Source organism: Aegilops tauschii, chromosome 5 (genome assembly GCF_002575655.3).
Source record: "Aegilops tauschii subsp. strangulata cultivar AL8/78 chromosome 5, Aet v6.0, whole genome shotgun sequence".
Taxonomy (NCBI): domain Eukaryota; kingdom Viridiplantae; phylum Streptophyta; class Magnoliopsida; order Poales; family Poaceae; genus Aegilops; species Aegilops tauschii.
The window spans coordinates 171,635,461-171,651,583 of NC_053039.3; positions in this window are offsets into that span (position 1 = coordinate 171,635,461).

A 16,123-nucleotide genomic window follows, 5' to 3' on the forward strand; every position below is an offset into this window, starting at 1 on the left:
GCTAGCCTCACACGGTATAAGGTGGCTATACCGAACAAAAATGGGACCAACCCAGAAATCCTGTTCTGATGTTTGTTGCCCCGAGCCACTCTTATGTAATAACACTGGTAAAATATAGAAGTCGCACTGTTAAAAGTAAGGACACGTTAAACCAATGTTGTTTTCAATGTAATGCCTCCAGTAATATGAATCAATGGCACTTTTTTCATGTCCATGCTTTACCTTAGAACCGGGACTTCAACGACGTTTCGAACGTCATGGAGCATATGAGATGTTCTAGGAGTTGAAGTTAATATTTCAAGCAAATGCCCGGATTGAGAGATATGAAGTCTCCGGTAAGTTCTATAGCTACAAAATGGAGGAGAATAGTTCTGTTAGTGAGCATATACTCGGAATGTCTGGGTACCACAATCACTTGACTCAGCTGGGAGTTAATCTTCCAGTTGATAGTGTCATTGATAGAGTTCTTCAATCACTGCCACCAAGCTACAAAAGCTTCGTGATGAACTATAATATGCAAGGGATGGATAAGACAATTCCCGAGCTCTTCACGATGCCAAAGGCTGCGGAGGTAGAAATCAAGAAGGAGCATCAAGTTTGATGGTCAACAAGACCACCAGTTTCAAGAAAAGGGGTAAAGGGAAGAAGGGGAACTTCAAGAAGAACGGCAAGCAAGTTGCTGCTCAAGTGAAGAAGCCCAAGTCTGGACCTAAGCCTGAGACTGAGTGCTTCTACTACAAAGGGACTGTTGTAACGCCCCGAGACCGACGCTTCAGAAGACTTCCTTATTTTCGTGATCGCTGTGTGTTCCTTTTGGTGCTTGCTCTTTTATTGCATCATGTCATTAATCTTTGCACCAAAAACTCAACTAAGTAAATTGCATGGATTTTCGATCTATTTAAATCGAGGGAAATGCACATGGTGATTTCTCTTTATAACATATATTCTCCCAATATTATTAGGGAGCTATATCAAAAATATTCCATTAACCTTGGAACTAATCATAACACATTTGCATAATAATTCCGTCCTTTTTCTGTTTCAAGTTTGGTCTCCAAACTCTGCCCTAAATTCTTTCTTCATTTTCCGGAGCTCCACCAAAAATCCGAACATTTTTGGACACTTCTAAAACCTTGTTCTAGTTCAAACCATTTGAATTAAATTCAAAGAGTTTGAATTTAAACTTCGTTCAGGCCACTTCTATTTTTTTCTGGTTCAAGCACATTTTTATGAGTCCGGAAAAATTAACCTCCCGCGCAAATTCTATCCCTAACACTTCCTTTCTTCCCCTTTTGTTCTTTCATATTTTCTGTTTTGGGAGAAAAGAAGGAAGAAGGGGAGAGAGCCCAGCCAGCCTCCCAGGCCGGCCCATCCTACCCCGCGGCCATTTGCCCCTCCAAGGCCCAGCCCGCGCGTCATAACCGTAGCCCATTCTCCCTCCTCTCGATCTCTCCCCCTCGTCCATCCTCCATCGCCGCCAGTGCCCGACCCCATCTCCCTCCTCGCGCCCAATCCCCATCTCCCTCCTCTCTCTCCCCTCACTCGTCCTTCCTCCTGCGCCCACGCCTTGCCTCCCATGGCGCCCGAAGCCCTGCTCCCGGTCACCCTCGCCGCCACACGCAGAGAGGAGCACAGCCCCGCGCGCCGTCCTCTGCCAATGGCGTGCCCGCGAGTTCCTGACCCTGCCGCGGCCACCTCTCCTCGCCATGTACCCCGCCGCGGTTGCTGCTCTGCTCCTGCCCTGCCGGTTGCCTCTGCCTCGACCCCGCGTCCTCGCCTCCGTCGACCGTCACCGCTCCGTGCACCCCAGCCCCCTCCTGCCTCAACGGAGCAGGTCCCCGCGCCCCACGACTTTGTCTGCGTCATCTCCTGCTCCTCGCCTCGAGCACCAACGCTCCAAGGCCGGCCTCCTGCAGTTCGTCATTGCCGGAGCTCCCCACCACCAGCAAGCAGCCGACCTCGCCTCCCGTCGCCATCAACCCCTCCACCTGCGTCCTGCACATCGCCGCGCCGAGCGCCCCTGTCCTCGAGCACCTGTTGACTTCGGTTACTATCAAGTGCTCTGACCCGTTGCTGCCATGGCCTTGCATCCATCTGGCCCTGTTGTGTTCATGGAGCCACTGTACCATGGCCAAGACCGAGACTCGTGAACGTCAAGTTCTTCCACGACACCCGAACGATTACAAGCCGAAACGCCAAGTCCCACTTCAACAAGTGTACCTCTACTTCGGATTCACCAAGTACCCCTTCGGATGCGCCTAGTTCGACTACATGTACCACCAAGTTCCTCTACCGTCGACCCGAACATCTATGAACCGTGTACGTCTACCGTCGCCGTGGATCCGACAAGATCCATGTACAACTACTACCCCTACGACACGTGAACAACTACTTCCACTTCGAACGCGTTCCGCCCCGAATGCACGCTTCGAAGGTATAACCCCGAGACGACGTCCGTGGACCGAATGCATGTGTGTTGTATGAGATGCTCGTGGTTGCACCGTTTCCGAGTTGTCATTCCATGTTCCTCCTCGTTGCCATGTCGCCGTACCGTGGGAACCCGGAATCCGGGAGCACCTCACCATCCTTGTGTGAGACGCTCACGCCCACTTCTTTTGCACCGGTATCTCCATGAGCTACCGGAACCGATATGTTGCCGTGGCATCATTTTCGGATTCGTTGCCATGGCACCCCTTTCTTCCACCACGGTGACAAATGCTTCATAACATGCTCATGTCAACATTTTCATAAGATTCCTTAAAACGTGCATATGTCATCCGCATCATGATAACAACATTTAAATGTTTAAAATTGTGTTTGTTTTAAATTGATAAATGACATATGGGGATTTTCCGGAATTGTTGTTTATTATTTCCGGCCTCATTTAACTTGCTTAAATAGATAGTTTATTATGCTTCACCTCTTGCCATGGTAATCAACATTTAATATGGTCGAGTACATAATGAGAGAGAACTAAATAATTGATGTGGTGTTTCGTCAATATGCAACTCGTTGCCTATTGAGCTCCACTTAACTTGTAGTTTTTCTTGTGCACTTTGCCATGCCATGCCTCTTTAAACCGGACATGCATCATACTTGATTGTGCATCATGCCATGTTTATGATTGTGTGTTTACCGTGTTGTTTGCTTCTTTCCGGGTTGCTTCTCTCGTTAGCTTCGGTTTCTTTCCGGAGTTGTGAGGATTCGTTCGACTACGTCCGTTTGTGTTCTTCATGGACTCGTTCTTCTTCCTAGCGGATCTCAGGCAAGATGACCATACCCTCGAAATCACTTCTATCTTTGCTTGCTAGTTGTTCGCTCTATTGCTATGCCGCGTTACCTATTCACTTGCTCTTCAAGCCTCCCAAATTGCCATGAACCTCTAACCTTTGTCACCTTCCTAGCAAACCGTTGTTTGGCTATGTTACCGCTTTGCTCAGCCCCTCTTATAGCGTTGCTAGCTGCAGGTGAAGATGAAGATTGCTCCATGTTGGTTTATGTTCATGTTGGGATATCACAGTATCTCTTATCTTAATTAATGCATCTATATACTTGGTAAAGGGTGGAAGGCTCGGCCTTATGCCTGGTGTTTTGTTCCACTATTGCCGCCCTAGTTTCTGTCTTACCGATATTATGTTCCTTGAGTTTGCGTTCCTTATGCGGTTGGGTGATTTATGGGACCCCCTTGACAGTTCGCCTTGAATAAAACTCCTCCAGCAAGGCCCAACCTTGGTTTTACCATTTGCCTACCTAAGCCTTTTTCCCTTGGGTTCTGCAGACTCAAGGGTCATCTTTATTTTAACCCCCCCGGGCCAGTGCTCCTCTGAGTGCTGGTCCAAACTAGAGCCCTTTGCAGCGCCACCTCGGGGAAACTTGAGGTCTGGTTTTAGTTGTACGGACTGCTCATCCGGTGTGCCCTGAGAACGAGATATGTGCAGCTCCTATCGGGATTTGTCGGCACATTCGGGCGGTCTTGCTGGTCTTGTTTTACCATTGTCAAAATGTCTTGTAACCGGGATTCCGAGACTAATCGGGTCTTCCCGGGAGAAGGTTTATCCTTCGTTGACCGTGAGAGCTTATAATGGGCTAAGTTGGGACACCCCTGCAGGGTTCTAAACTTTCGAGAGCCGTGCCCGCGGTTATGTGGCAGATGGGAATTTGTTAATATCCGGTTGTAGAGAACTTGACACTTGACCTTAATTAAAACGCATCAACCGCGTGTGTAGCCGTGATGGTCTCTTCTCGGCGCAGTCCGGGAAGTGAACACGATTTCTGGGTTATGTTTTGACGTAAGTAGGTGTTCAGGATCACTTCTTGATCATTGCTAGTTCACGATCGTTCCGTTGCTTCTCTTCTCGCTCTCATTTGTGTATGTTAGCCACCATATATGCTAGTGCTTGCTGCAGCTCCACCTCACTACCCCATCCTTTCCTATAAGCTTAAATAGTCTTGATCTCGCGGGTGTGAGATTGCTGAGTCCTCGTGACTTACAGATACTTCCAAAACAGTTGCAGGTGCCGATGAGACCAGTGCAGATGACGCAACTGAGCTCAAGTGGGAGCTCGATGAAGATCTTGTCCGTTGCGTTGTTTCTTTCCTTGTTGATCAGTAGTGGAGCCCAGTTGGGACGATCAGGGATCTAGCAGTTGGGTTGTCTTCTTTTCTTTTGGTTCCGTAGTCGGACCTATGTGTGTACTCTGAATGATGTATGATTTATTTATGTTTTGTGTGAAGTGGCGATTGTAAGCCAACTCTTTATCCCATTCTTGTTCTTTACATGGGATTGTGTGAAGATGACCCTTCTTGCGACAAAACCACAATGCGGTTATGCCTCTAAGTCGTGCCACGACACGTGGGAGATATAGCCGCATTGTGGGTGTTACAAGTTGGTAATCAGAGCCATCCCCGACTTAGGAGCCCCCTGCTTGATCGAATCGCTGGCGTTGTTGAGTCTAGAACATAAATGTTTGAGTCTTAGTATTATATATATCGGAGAGTAGGATTCTTTTTACTCCTTAGTCCCTTCGTCGCTCTGGTGAGGCCTCCTAACGTAGAAGTTTTGACTTTTCTCTCCTCAAATTTCACAAAAAAAATTTAGGATCACGCGGGTATCTTGGAATCGTTCCGATGGTTTTGTGACGAGAACATTGTTCTTGGTGCCTCCTGACATTTAGGGGTTGTGGCCGTGTCCCGGGGAGTTGAGCTCCGAGGTGTTGTCGTCACAATTTTATCATTGCAGTTCTGGAATACCTGAGTTTCGCCGACATCGAAAAACTCTTTTATGCAGTTATTGGTGAGATCACCTCGACGCCACCCAGTACTGGGGCGGGAGTTCGGGAGTATTGCCATAACTCGTATAACGGATGCTTTTCGAAGGTTGAGGTAAATGATTTCCGAAGGTTTCTTGGTTATGTGTTGACGGATGGATACAGCTGGATCTACGTATTGTTAGTTTGGGTGATATATTTTGTGTCCCCTGTATCCCCAACACCTGATTGCATAACCAGAAAGTTTCGGGAGTTTATAAGTGGGAATTCAAGTAGCTCCTAGGATATCTTTCCGACAGATGCATGATATGAGATTGGGGTTCGACGTCTAGTGGTCCGCCTTTCCACGGTTGGTTTTACAGTGGTCTCGTAGTGTCTTAAAGAGTCCTTGGCTATGCCGACTCGGGGACGCTTCGTATGTCATGTGCACTTCCTTGTACATGATGGTGATGTACGATCGAGCCCGTGTGGGCCCCACCATGAAAACTTCGGACGAAATCTCTATCATATGTTTGTTCCGGCTAATTCTGCAAGCCAATCCTTTGTTTTTGTTTTGTGGTATTCGAGTTGCTTCGAAGTCAAATGTTGAATCCATACCTTCCCTAAATGGTGTTCTCATATTGCTATGTGAATACTAATTCTTTTCGATCATCGAGATTGTCATCCCAATTCTTTCCAACCGGCGTGTTTCTCTTCTAGTGCATCCAGTCATTCCAACATTCGCAAGATCAATTCTAAGCTTTTTCTCAACGGTGTTCATTTCATCCGACCCAAGTTGCCTTTGTTTTCCCACCCTCCCACCCTTTTCTTCAAGGACTCAGATTTCTTAACCAAGTATCCATTTTATTCATGTGAAGTCCCTTCATTCTTTTCAATCAATGTTCTTTCCCGTTGGTTCTCATGAAGATGTTCTTCAAGTTTTTCATTCTTCATTCTTTTCTTCTCCGATGGACTAATTTCAAGCCTTCAATGTTGGTCACATTCCTTTCTTTGTTTCAAATGCTTTCTCATGCCGGTATATCTCTTAATCATTCCCTGCTTGCTATTCAATTGTTCCGGAGTGCTGAAGATATCTCTGAAGATTCGTGTTTCCACTCCGCATGAATTCTAACTATTTCAAGGTTCTTATCTCATTCAAGCCATTTTATTCAACCGGTGCAGTTTCTCTTTTCAAGCAATCATTCAACGGTGTTTCTTTTGAGTGGGCCCTAACCCACAGGTCTTTTTCCAGTATCTTACCTGACTATTATAATTTTTCCGGAGTTATTCTCAAATTCCTTGCAAAGTTTGACGTAAGAATGAATTATCATCAGTCATATGTCTTTCTCCAAGATCTTTCAAATTCTTTTCATTGTTGTTCAACCTTTCTATTCTTCATGGTTCCGGAGTGCCTCATAAATTCATGGTGGTGTTTCTCGTCATCATTCTCAACATTTGAAGACCGAAGAAGAGTTTTTCCTCCGAATCTTATCCGTTCTTTTGAAGATTCATAGTTCTAGCTTATGCCATCCTCTCATAATTGTTTTCGATTATGAGAATTCTTTTCTTACCCATCCGGAGCATTTCAGAGTTGTTTTCGTTTCTTGATCATCCAAAGGCCATCATTTCAGAAGATTTCTTCGTTCTAAGTTTTCAGCCTCGTTCTCCAATTATTCTAAATTGATGTCTCTTCGTTCATCTCCATATTCTTCCGGTGCATCGTTCATGTATTCTCTAATCAGCTCGTGATCTCTTTGTTCTCGTGTATCAAATTCCCTCAAGTATCTTCATTCGTTCTCTAATTCTTACCGATGATTCGCCCCTTTACTTTGTTCTTTTTCAATTCTCGCGGTGGTTTGTTCAAGATTTCTCTTCCTTCGTTATCATATCAATTTATTCGTTCTTTCCAATCCTACCGGTGGTTCGATGAAGACCTTCACAAGTTTGCGCTATGTCTCTTTTAATCCTTTCTACGAGAATAAGTAGTATGCCAAATCCATTGCTTGTCATCAATGTAATTGGTGAAGGATGAGCATAATGTAATTCTTATTCTTGTTTCATCGGGTAAATTCAATTCCTTATTCCGGAGATTCAGCAAAATTCTTGTTTTCAGTTGTTCATCTTTTCTTTCCGGAGTTCCAAGTTTTATTGATTATATCATTTCAAAGCTCCACCCAAATCATTGCAAGGCTTCTCCCGGAGTTCTTTTCAACTTTCCATTTCGTTTGATCATTCTTTTATTACCGGAGTTCTTCATGGAGGCTCTACATGGTGGTTCGTCAAGGATTCCTTTCATTTTTCAATTGTTCTTCAAGATTTCTCTTGAAGTTATGATCCGCTGGGCTATACTCAAAAATTAACATGGTGTTCAACACATGTCTTGTTTTGAGGAGTTCAAGTATTCTTCATCTTGCATTCGGAAGTGCAATTCTTTCTCTTATCTTTTGAGGTGGTGTTATGTCATTCTTGACAATTTGAGTTCGTGTTTCATGATTCACATGCTGTCAAGAATGAGATATTTTAAATCCACCAATCTCTTCGTTGGATCTATCTTGTGTCATGTTTCACCTAAAGCCTTCCCTAAGGAATGTTGCTATTATGGTGCTTATCAATGATCCAAGTTTTCTCCTATCCTCTCGGCGAGAGAAGATTTCATCTCTTTGTTGATCTCAAGCAAGCAATTGTTTTCGTTAGTGGCAAAAATTTCACCTCATGTTTTGAGATGTCTCCATAAGCCCACGAGGATCATATCCTTTTGTTGTTGGTTTTTTCCAACAACTCCGTTATAACCTTCTTGGAAGGATGCTTTCCAAGCTCATTTGTGGCAGAAGTTGTCATTTTCTTCTCCGTTATCTTATTCCGACGATCTATCTTCTATTCGTTCGTCCCGGAGGCATTGTGATGTTGCTCTCTTCGACCAATCATCTTGTTTTGTCAAGATCATGTAATTTTTCCTTTCTTATCTGTTTAGCCGGAGTGTCGTGTTTTCATTCGAGTATCCTCTCATCTTGTCAAGATCATGTTCAATTCCTTCCATTTACAGTCGAAGTGCTGCCCAAATTATATCATTCTTATTCCTTCTCTATCTTGTTTTAACCGGAGTGGTTTAAATATCTATTGTGTCACTTAACCTCAAGGTTCTCATGGAGTTCCTTGTTTCTCTTTTCTACCGGTGTGCTTTCATATTCCTTTTGATCCGTTAAGCTCTTGTTTCATATTCTTCAACCTACAAAGGTTCTCGCAATGTTCCTTGTTCCTCTTGCTGAACGGAGTGTTTTAAATTTTGTTCATCTCCGTTGTGTCATTTCCGCAAGCTTTGCAACCTCCCAAGGTTCTTTGGCTTCACTCATTTGTCAAAGAAGCAATTAGTTTTACCTCTTCTCTTCCCCTTCCGTTTATCTCCGGTGCCATCCTAGATCTCGGGACGAGATCCTCTTGTAGTGGTGGAGTGTTGTAACGCCCCGAGACCGACGCTTCAGAAGACTTCCTTATTTTCGTGATCGCCGTGTGTTCATTTTGGTGCTTGCTCTTCTATTGTTGCATTGCATCATGTCATCATGCCATCATGTCATTAATCTTTGCACCAAAAACTCAACTAAGTAAATTGCATGGGTCTTCGATCTATTTAAATCGAGGGAAATGCACATGGTGATTTCTCTTTATAACATATATTCTCCCAATATTATTAGGGAGCTATATCAAAAATATTCCATTAACCTTGGAACTAATCATAACACATTTGCATAATAATTCCGTCCTTTTTCTGTTTCAAGTTTGGTCTCCAAACTCTGCCCTAAATTATTTCTTCATTTTCCGGAGCTCCACCAAAAATCCGAACATTTTTGGACACTTCTAAAACCTTGTTCTAGTTCAAACCATTTGAATTAAATTCAAAGAGTTTGAATTTAAACTTCGATCAAGCCACTTCTATTTTTTTCTGGTTCAAGCTCATTTTTATGAGTCCGGAAAAATTAACCTCCCGCGCAAATTCTATCCCTAACACTTCCTTTCTTCCCCTTTTCTTCTTTCATATTTTCTGTTTTGGGAGAAAAGAAGGAAGAAGGGGAGAGAGCCCAGCCAGCCTCCCAGGCCGGCCCATCCTGCCCCGCGGCCATTTGCCCCTCCAAGGACCAGCCCGCGCGTCATAACCCTAACCCATCTCTCCCTCCTCTCGATCTCTCCCACTCGTCCATCCTCCATCGCCGCCAGTGCCCGACCCCATCTCCCTCCTCGCGCCCGATCCCCATCTCCCTCCTCTCGCTCCCCTCACTCGTCCTTCCTCCTACGCCCACGCCTTGCCTCCCATGGCGCCTGAAGCCCTGCTCCCGGTCACCCTCGCCGCCACACGCAGAGAGGAGCAGAGCCCCGCGCGCCGTCCTCTGCCGATGGCGTGCCCGCGAGTTCCTGACCCTGCCGCGGCCACCTCTCCTCGCCATGTACCCCGCCGCGGTTGCTGCTCTGCTCTTGCCCCGCCGGTCGCCTCTGCCTCGACCCCGCATCCTCGCCTCCGTCGACCATCACCGCTCCGTGCACCCCGGCCCCCTCCTGCCTCAACGGAGCAGGTCCCCACGCCCCACGACTTTGTCTGCGTCGTCTCCTGCTCCTCGCCTCGAGCACCGACGCTCCAAGGCCGGCCTCCGGCAGTTCGTCATTGCCGGAGCTCCCCACCACCAGCAAGCAGTCGACCTCGCCCCCCGTCGCCATCAACCCCTCCACCTGCGTCCTGCACATCGCTGCCCCGAGCGCCCCTGTCCTCGAGCACCTGTTGACTTCGGTTACTATCAAGCGCTCTGACCCGTTGCTGCCATGGCCTTGCATCCATCTGGCCCTGTTGTGTTCATGGAGCCACTGTACCATGGCCAAGACCGAGACCCGTGAACGTCAAGTTCTTCCACGACGCTCGAACGATTACAGGCCGAAACGCCAAGTCCCACTTCAACAAGTGTACCTCTACTTCGGATTCACCAAGTACCCCTTCGGATGCGCCTAGTTCGACTACATGTACCACCAAGTTCCTCTACCGTCGACCCGAACATCTACGAACCATGTACGTCTACCGTCGCCGTGGATCCGACAAGATCCGTGTACAACTACTACCCCTACGACACGTGAACAACTACTTCCACTTCGAACGCGTTCCGCCCCGAATGCACGCTTCGAAGGTATAACCCCGAGACGACGTCCGTGGACCGAATGCATGTGTGTTGTATGAGATGCTCGTGGTTGCACCGTTTCCGAGTTGTCATTCCATGTTCCTCCTCGTTGCCATGTCGCCGTACCGTGGGAACCCGGAATCCGGGAGCACCTCACCATCCTTGCGTGACACGCTCACGCCCACTTCTTTTGCACCGGTATCTCTGTGAGCTACCGGAACCGATATGTTGCCGTGGCATCATTTTCGGATTCGTTGCCGTGGCACCCCTTTCTTCCACCACGGTGACAAATGCTTCATAACATGCTCATGTCAACATTTTCATAAGATTCCTTAAAACGTGCATATGTCATCCGCATCATGATAACAACATTTAAATGTTTAAAATTGTGTTTGTTTTAAATTGCTAAATGACATATGGGGATTTTCCAGAATTGTTGTTTATTATTTCCGGCCTCATTTAACTTGCTTAAATGGATAGTTTATTATGCTTCACCTCTTGCCATGGTAATCAACATTTAATATGGTCGAGTACATAATGAGAGTGAACTAAATAATTGATGTGGTGTTTCGTCAATATGCAACTCGTTGCCTATTGAGCTCCACTTAACTTGTAGTTTTTCTTGTGCACTTTGCCATGCCATGCCTCTTTAAACCGGACATGCATCATACTTGATTGTGCATCATGCCATGTTTATGATTGTGTGTTTACCGTGTTGTTTGCTTCTTTCCGGGTTGCTTCTCTCGTTAGCTTCGGTTTCTTTCCGGAGTTGTGAGGATTCGTTCGACTACGTCCGTTTGTCTTCTTCATGGACTCGTTCTTCTTCCTAGCGGGATCTCAGGCAAGATGACCATACCCTCGAAATCACTCCTATCTTTGCAGCTAGTTGTTCGCTCTATTGCTATGCCGCGTTACCTATTCACTTGCTCTTCAAGCCTCCCAAATTGTCATGAACCTCTAACCTTTGTCACCTTCCTAGCAAACCGTTGTTTGGCTATGTTACCGCTTTGCTCAGCCCCTCTTATAGCGTTGCTAGCTGCAGGTGAAGATGAAGATTGCTCCATGTTGGTTTATGTTCATGTTGGGATACCACAGTATCTCTTATCTTAATTAATGCATCTATATACTTGGTAAAGGGTGGAAGGCTCGGCCTTATGCCTGGTGTTTTGTTCCACTCTTGTCACCCTAGTTTCTGTCTTAACGGTATTATGTTCCTTGAGTTTGCGTTCCTTACGCGGTTGGGTGATTTATGGGACCCCCTTGACAGTTCGCCTTGAATAAAACTCCACCAGCAAGGCCCAACCTTTGTTTTACCTTTTGCCTACCTAAGCCTTTTTCCCTTGGGTTCTGCAGACTCAAGGGTCATCTTTATTTTAACCCCCCGGGCCAGTGCTCCTCTGAGTGCTGGTCCAAACTAGAGCCCTTTGCAGCGCCACCTCGGGGAAACTTGAGGTCTGGTTTTAGTTGTACGGACTGCTCATCCGGTGTGCCCTGAGAACGAGATATGTGCAGCTCCTATCGGGATTTGTCGGCACATTCGGGTGGTCTTGCTGGTCTTGTTTTACCATTGTCGAAATGTCTTGTAACCGGGATTCCGAGACTGATCGGGTCTTCCCGGGAGAAGGTTTATCCTTCATTGACCGTGAGAGCTTATAATGGGCTAAGTTGGGACACCCCTGCAGGGTTTTGAACTTTCGAGAGCCGTGCCCGCGGTTATGTGGCAGATGGGAATTTGTTAATAGACGGTTGTAGAGAACTTGACACTTGACCTTAATTAAAACGCATCAACCGCGTGTGTAGCCGTGATGGTCTCTTCTCGGCGGAGTCCGGGAAGTGAACACGGTTTCTGGGTTATGTTTTCACGTAAGTAGGTGTTCAGGATCACTTCTTGATCATTGCTAGTTCACTATCGTTCCGTTTCTTCTCTTCTTGCTCTGATTTGTGTATGTTAGCCACCATATATGCTAGTGCTTGCTGCAGCTCCACCTCACTACCCCATCCTTTCCTATAAGCTTAAATAGTCTTGATCTCGTGGGTGTGAGATTGCTGAGTCCTCGTGACTCACAGATACTTCCAAAACAGTTGCAGGTGCCGATCAGACCGGTGCAGATGACGCAACTGAGCTCAAGTGGGAGCTCGATGAAGATCTTGTCCGTTGCGTTGTTTCTTTCCTTGTTGATCAGTAGTGGAGCCCAGTTGGGAGGATCAGGGATCTAGCAGTTGGGTTGTCTTCTTTTCTTTTGGTTCCGTAGTCGGACCTATGTGTGTACTCTGAATGATGTATGATTTATTTATGTTTTGTGTGAAGTGGCAATTGTAAGCCAACTCTTTATCCCATTCTTGTTCTTTACATGGGATTGTGTGAAGATGACCCTTCTTGCGACAAAACCACAATGCGGTTATGCCTCTAAGTCGTGCCTCGACACGTGGGAGATATAGCCGCATTGTGGGTGTTACAAGTTGGTAATCAGAGCCATCCCCTACTTAGGAGCCCCCCGCTTGATCGAATCGCTGGTGTTATTGAGTCTAGAACATAAATGTTTTGAGTCTTAGGATTATATATATCGGAGAGTAGGATTCTTTTTACTCCTCGGTCCCTTCGTCGCTCTGGTGAGGCCTCCTGACGTAGAAGTTTTGACTTTTCTCTCCTCAAATTTCACAAAAAAAATAGGATCACGCGGGTATCTTGGAATCATTCCGATGGTTTTGTGACGAGAACATTGTTCTTGGTGCCTCCTGACATTTAGGGGTTGTGGCAGTGTCCCGGGGAGTTGAGCTCCGAGGTGTTGTCGTCACAATTTTATCGTTGCTGTTCTGGAATACCTGAGTTTCGCCGACATCGAAAAACTCTTTTATGCAGTTGTTTGTGAGATCACCTCGACGCCACCCAGTACTGGGGCGGGAGTTCGGGAGTATTGCCATAACTCGTATAACGTATGTTTTTTGAAGGTTCAGGTAAATAATTTCCGAAGGTTTCTTGGTTATGTGTTGACGGATGGATACAGCTGGATCTAGGTATTGTTAGTTTGGGTGATATATTTTGTGTCCCCTGTATCCCCAACACCTGATTGCATAACCAGAAAGTTTCGGGAGTTTAAAAGTGGGAATTCAAGTAGCTCCTAGGATATCTTTCCGACAGATGCATGATATGAGATTGGGGTTCGACGTCTAGTGGTCCGCCTTTCCACGGTTGGTTTTACAGTGGTCTCGTAGTGTCTTAAAGAGTCCTTGGCTATGCCGACTCGGGGACGCTTCGTATGTCATGTGCACTGCCTTGTACATGATGGTGATGTACGATCGAGCCCGTGTGGGCCCCACCACGAAAACTTCGGACGAAATCTCTATCATATGTTTGTTCCGGCTTACTCTGCAAGCCAATCCTTCGTTTTTGTTTTGTTTTGTGGTATTCGAGTTGCTTCAAAGTCAAATGTTGAATCCATACCTTCCCTAAATGGTGTTCTCATATTGCTATGTGAATACTAATTCTTTTCGATCATCGAGATTGTCATCCCAATTCTTTCCAACCGGCGTGTTTCTCTTCTAGTGCATCCAGTCATTCCAACATTCGCAAGATCAATTCTAAGCTTTTTCTCAACGGTGTTCGTTTCATCCGACCCAAGTTGCCCTTTGTTTTCCCACCCTCCCACCCTTTTCTTCAACGACTCAGATTTCTTAACCAAGTATCCATTTTATTCATGTGAAGTCCCTTCATTCTTTTCAATCAATGTTCTTACCCGTTGGTTCTCATGAAGATGTTCTTCAAGTTTTTCATTCTTCATTCTTTTCTTCTACGGTGGACTAATTTCAAGCCTTCAATGTTGGTCACATTCCTTTCCTTGTTTCAAATGCTTTCTCATGCCGGTATATCTCGTAATCATTCCCCGCTTGCTATTCAATTGTTCTGGAGTGCTGAAGATATCTCCGAAGATTCGTGTTTCCACTCCGCATCAATTCTAACTATTTCGAGGTTGTTATCTCATTCAAGCCATTTTATTCAACCGGTGCAGTCTCTCTTTTCAAGCAATCATTCAATGGTGTTTCTTTTGAGTGGGCCCTAACCCACAGGTCTTTTTCCAGTATCTTACCTGACTATTATAATTTTTTCCGGAGTTATTCTCAAATTCCTTGCAAAGTTTGACGTAAGAATGAATTATCATCAGTCATATGTCTTTCTACAAGATCTTTCAAATTCTTTTCATTGTTGATTCAACCTTTCTATTCTTCATGGTTCCGGAGTGCCTCATAAATTCATGGTGGTGTTTCTCGTCATCATTCTCAACATTTGAAGACTGAAGAAGAGTTTTTCCTCCAAATCTTATCCGTTCTCTTGAAGATTCATAGTTCTAGCTTATGCCATCCTCTCATAATTGTTTTCGATTATGAGAATTCTTTTCTTACCCATCCGGAGCATTTCAGAGTTGTTTTCGTTTCTTGATCATCCAAAGGCCATCATTTCAGAAGATTTCTTCGTTCTAAGTTTTCAGCCTCGTTCTCCAATTATTCTAAATTGATGTCTCTTCATTCATCTCCATATTCTTCCGGTGCATCGTTCATGTATTCTCTAATCAGCTCGTGATCTCTTTGTTCTCGTGTATCAAATTCCTCAAGTATCTTCATTCGTTCTCTAATTCTTACCGGTGATTGGCCCCTTTACTTCGTTCTTTTTCAATTCTCGCGGTGGTTCGTTCAAGATTTCTCTTCCTTCGTTATCATATCAATTTATTCGTTCTTTCCAATCCTACAGGTGGTTCGATGAAGACCTTCACAAGTTTGCGCTATATCCCTTTTAATCCTTTCTACGAGAATAAGTAGTATGCCAAATCCATTGCTTGTCATCAATGTAATTGGTGAAGGATGAGCATAATGTAATTCTTATTCTTGTTTCATCGGGTAAATTCAATTCCTTATTCCGGAGATTCAGCAAAATTCTTGTTTTCAGTTGTTCATCTTTTCTTTCCGGAGTTCCAAGTTTTATCGATTATATCATTTCAAAGCTCCACCCAAATCATTGCAAGGCTTCTCCCGGAGTTCTTTTCAACTTTCCATTTTGTTTGATCATTCTTTTATTACCGGAGTTCTTCATGGAGGCTCTACATGGTGGTTCGTCAAGGATTCCTTTCATTTTTCAATTGTTCTTCAAGATTTCTCTCGAAGTTATGATCCGCCAGGCTATACTCAAAAATTAACATGGTGTTCAACACATGTCTTGTTTTGAGGAGTTCAAGTATTCTTCATCTTGCATTCGGAAGTGCAATTCTTTCTCTTATCTTTTGAGGTGGTGTTATGTCATTCTTGACAATTTGAGTTCGTGTTTCATGATTCACATGTTGTCAAGAATGAGATATTTTAAATCCACCAATCTCTTCGTTGGATCTATCTTGTGTCATGTTTCACCTAAAGCCTTCCCTAAGGAATGTTGCTATTATGGTGCTTATCAATGATCCAAGTTTTCTCCTATCCTCTCGGCGAGAGAAGATTTCATCTCTTCGTTGATCTCAAGCAAGCAATTGTTTTCGTTAGTGGCAAAATTTTCACCTCATGTTTTGAGATGTCTCCATAAGCCCACGAGGATCATATCCTTTTGTTGTTGGTTTTTTCCAACAACTCCGTTATAACCTTCTTGGAAGGATGCTTTCCAAGCTCATTTGTGGCAGAAGTTGTCATTTTCTTCTCCGTTATCTTATTCCGACGATCTATCTTCTATTCATTCGTCCCGGAGGCATT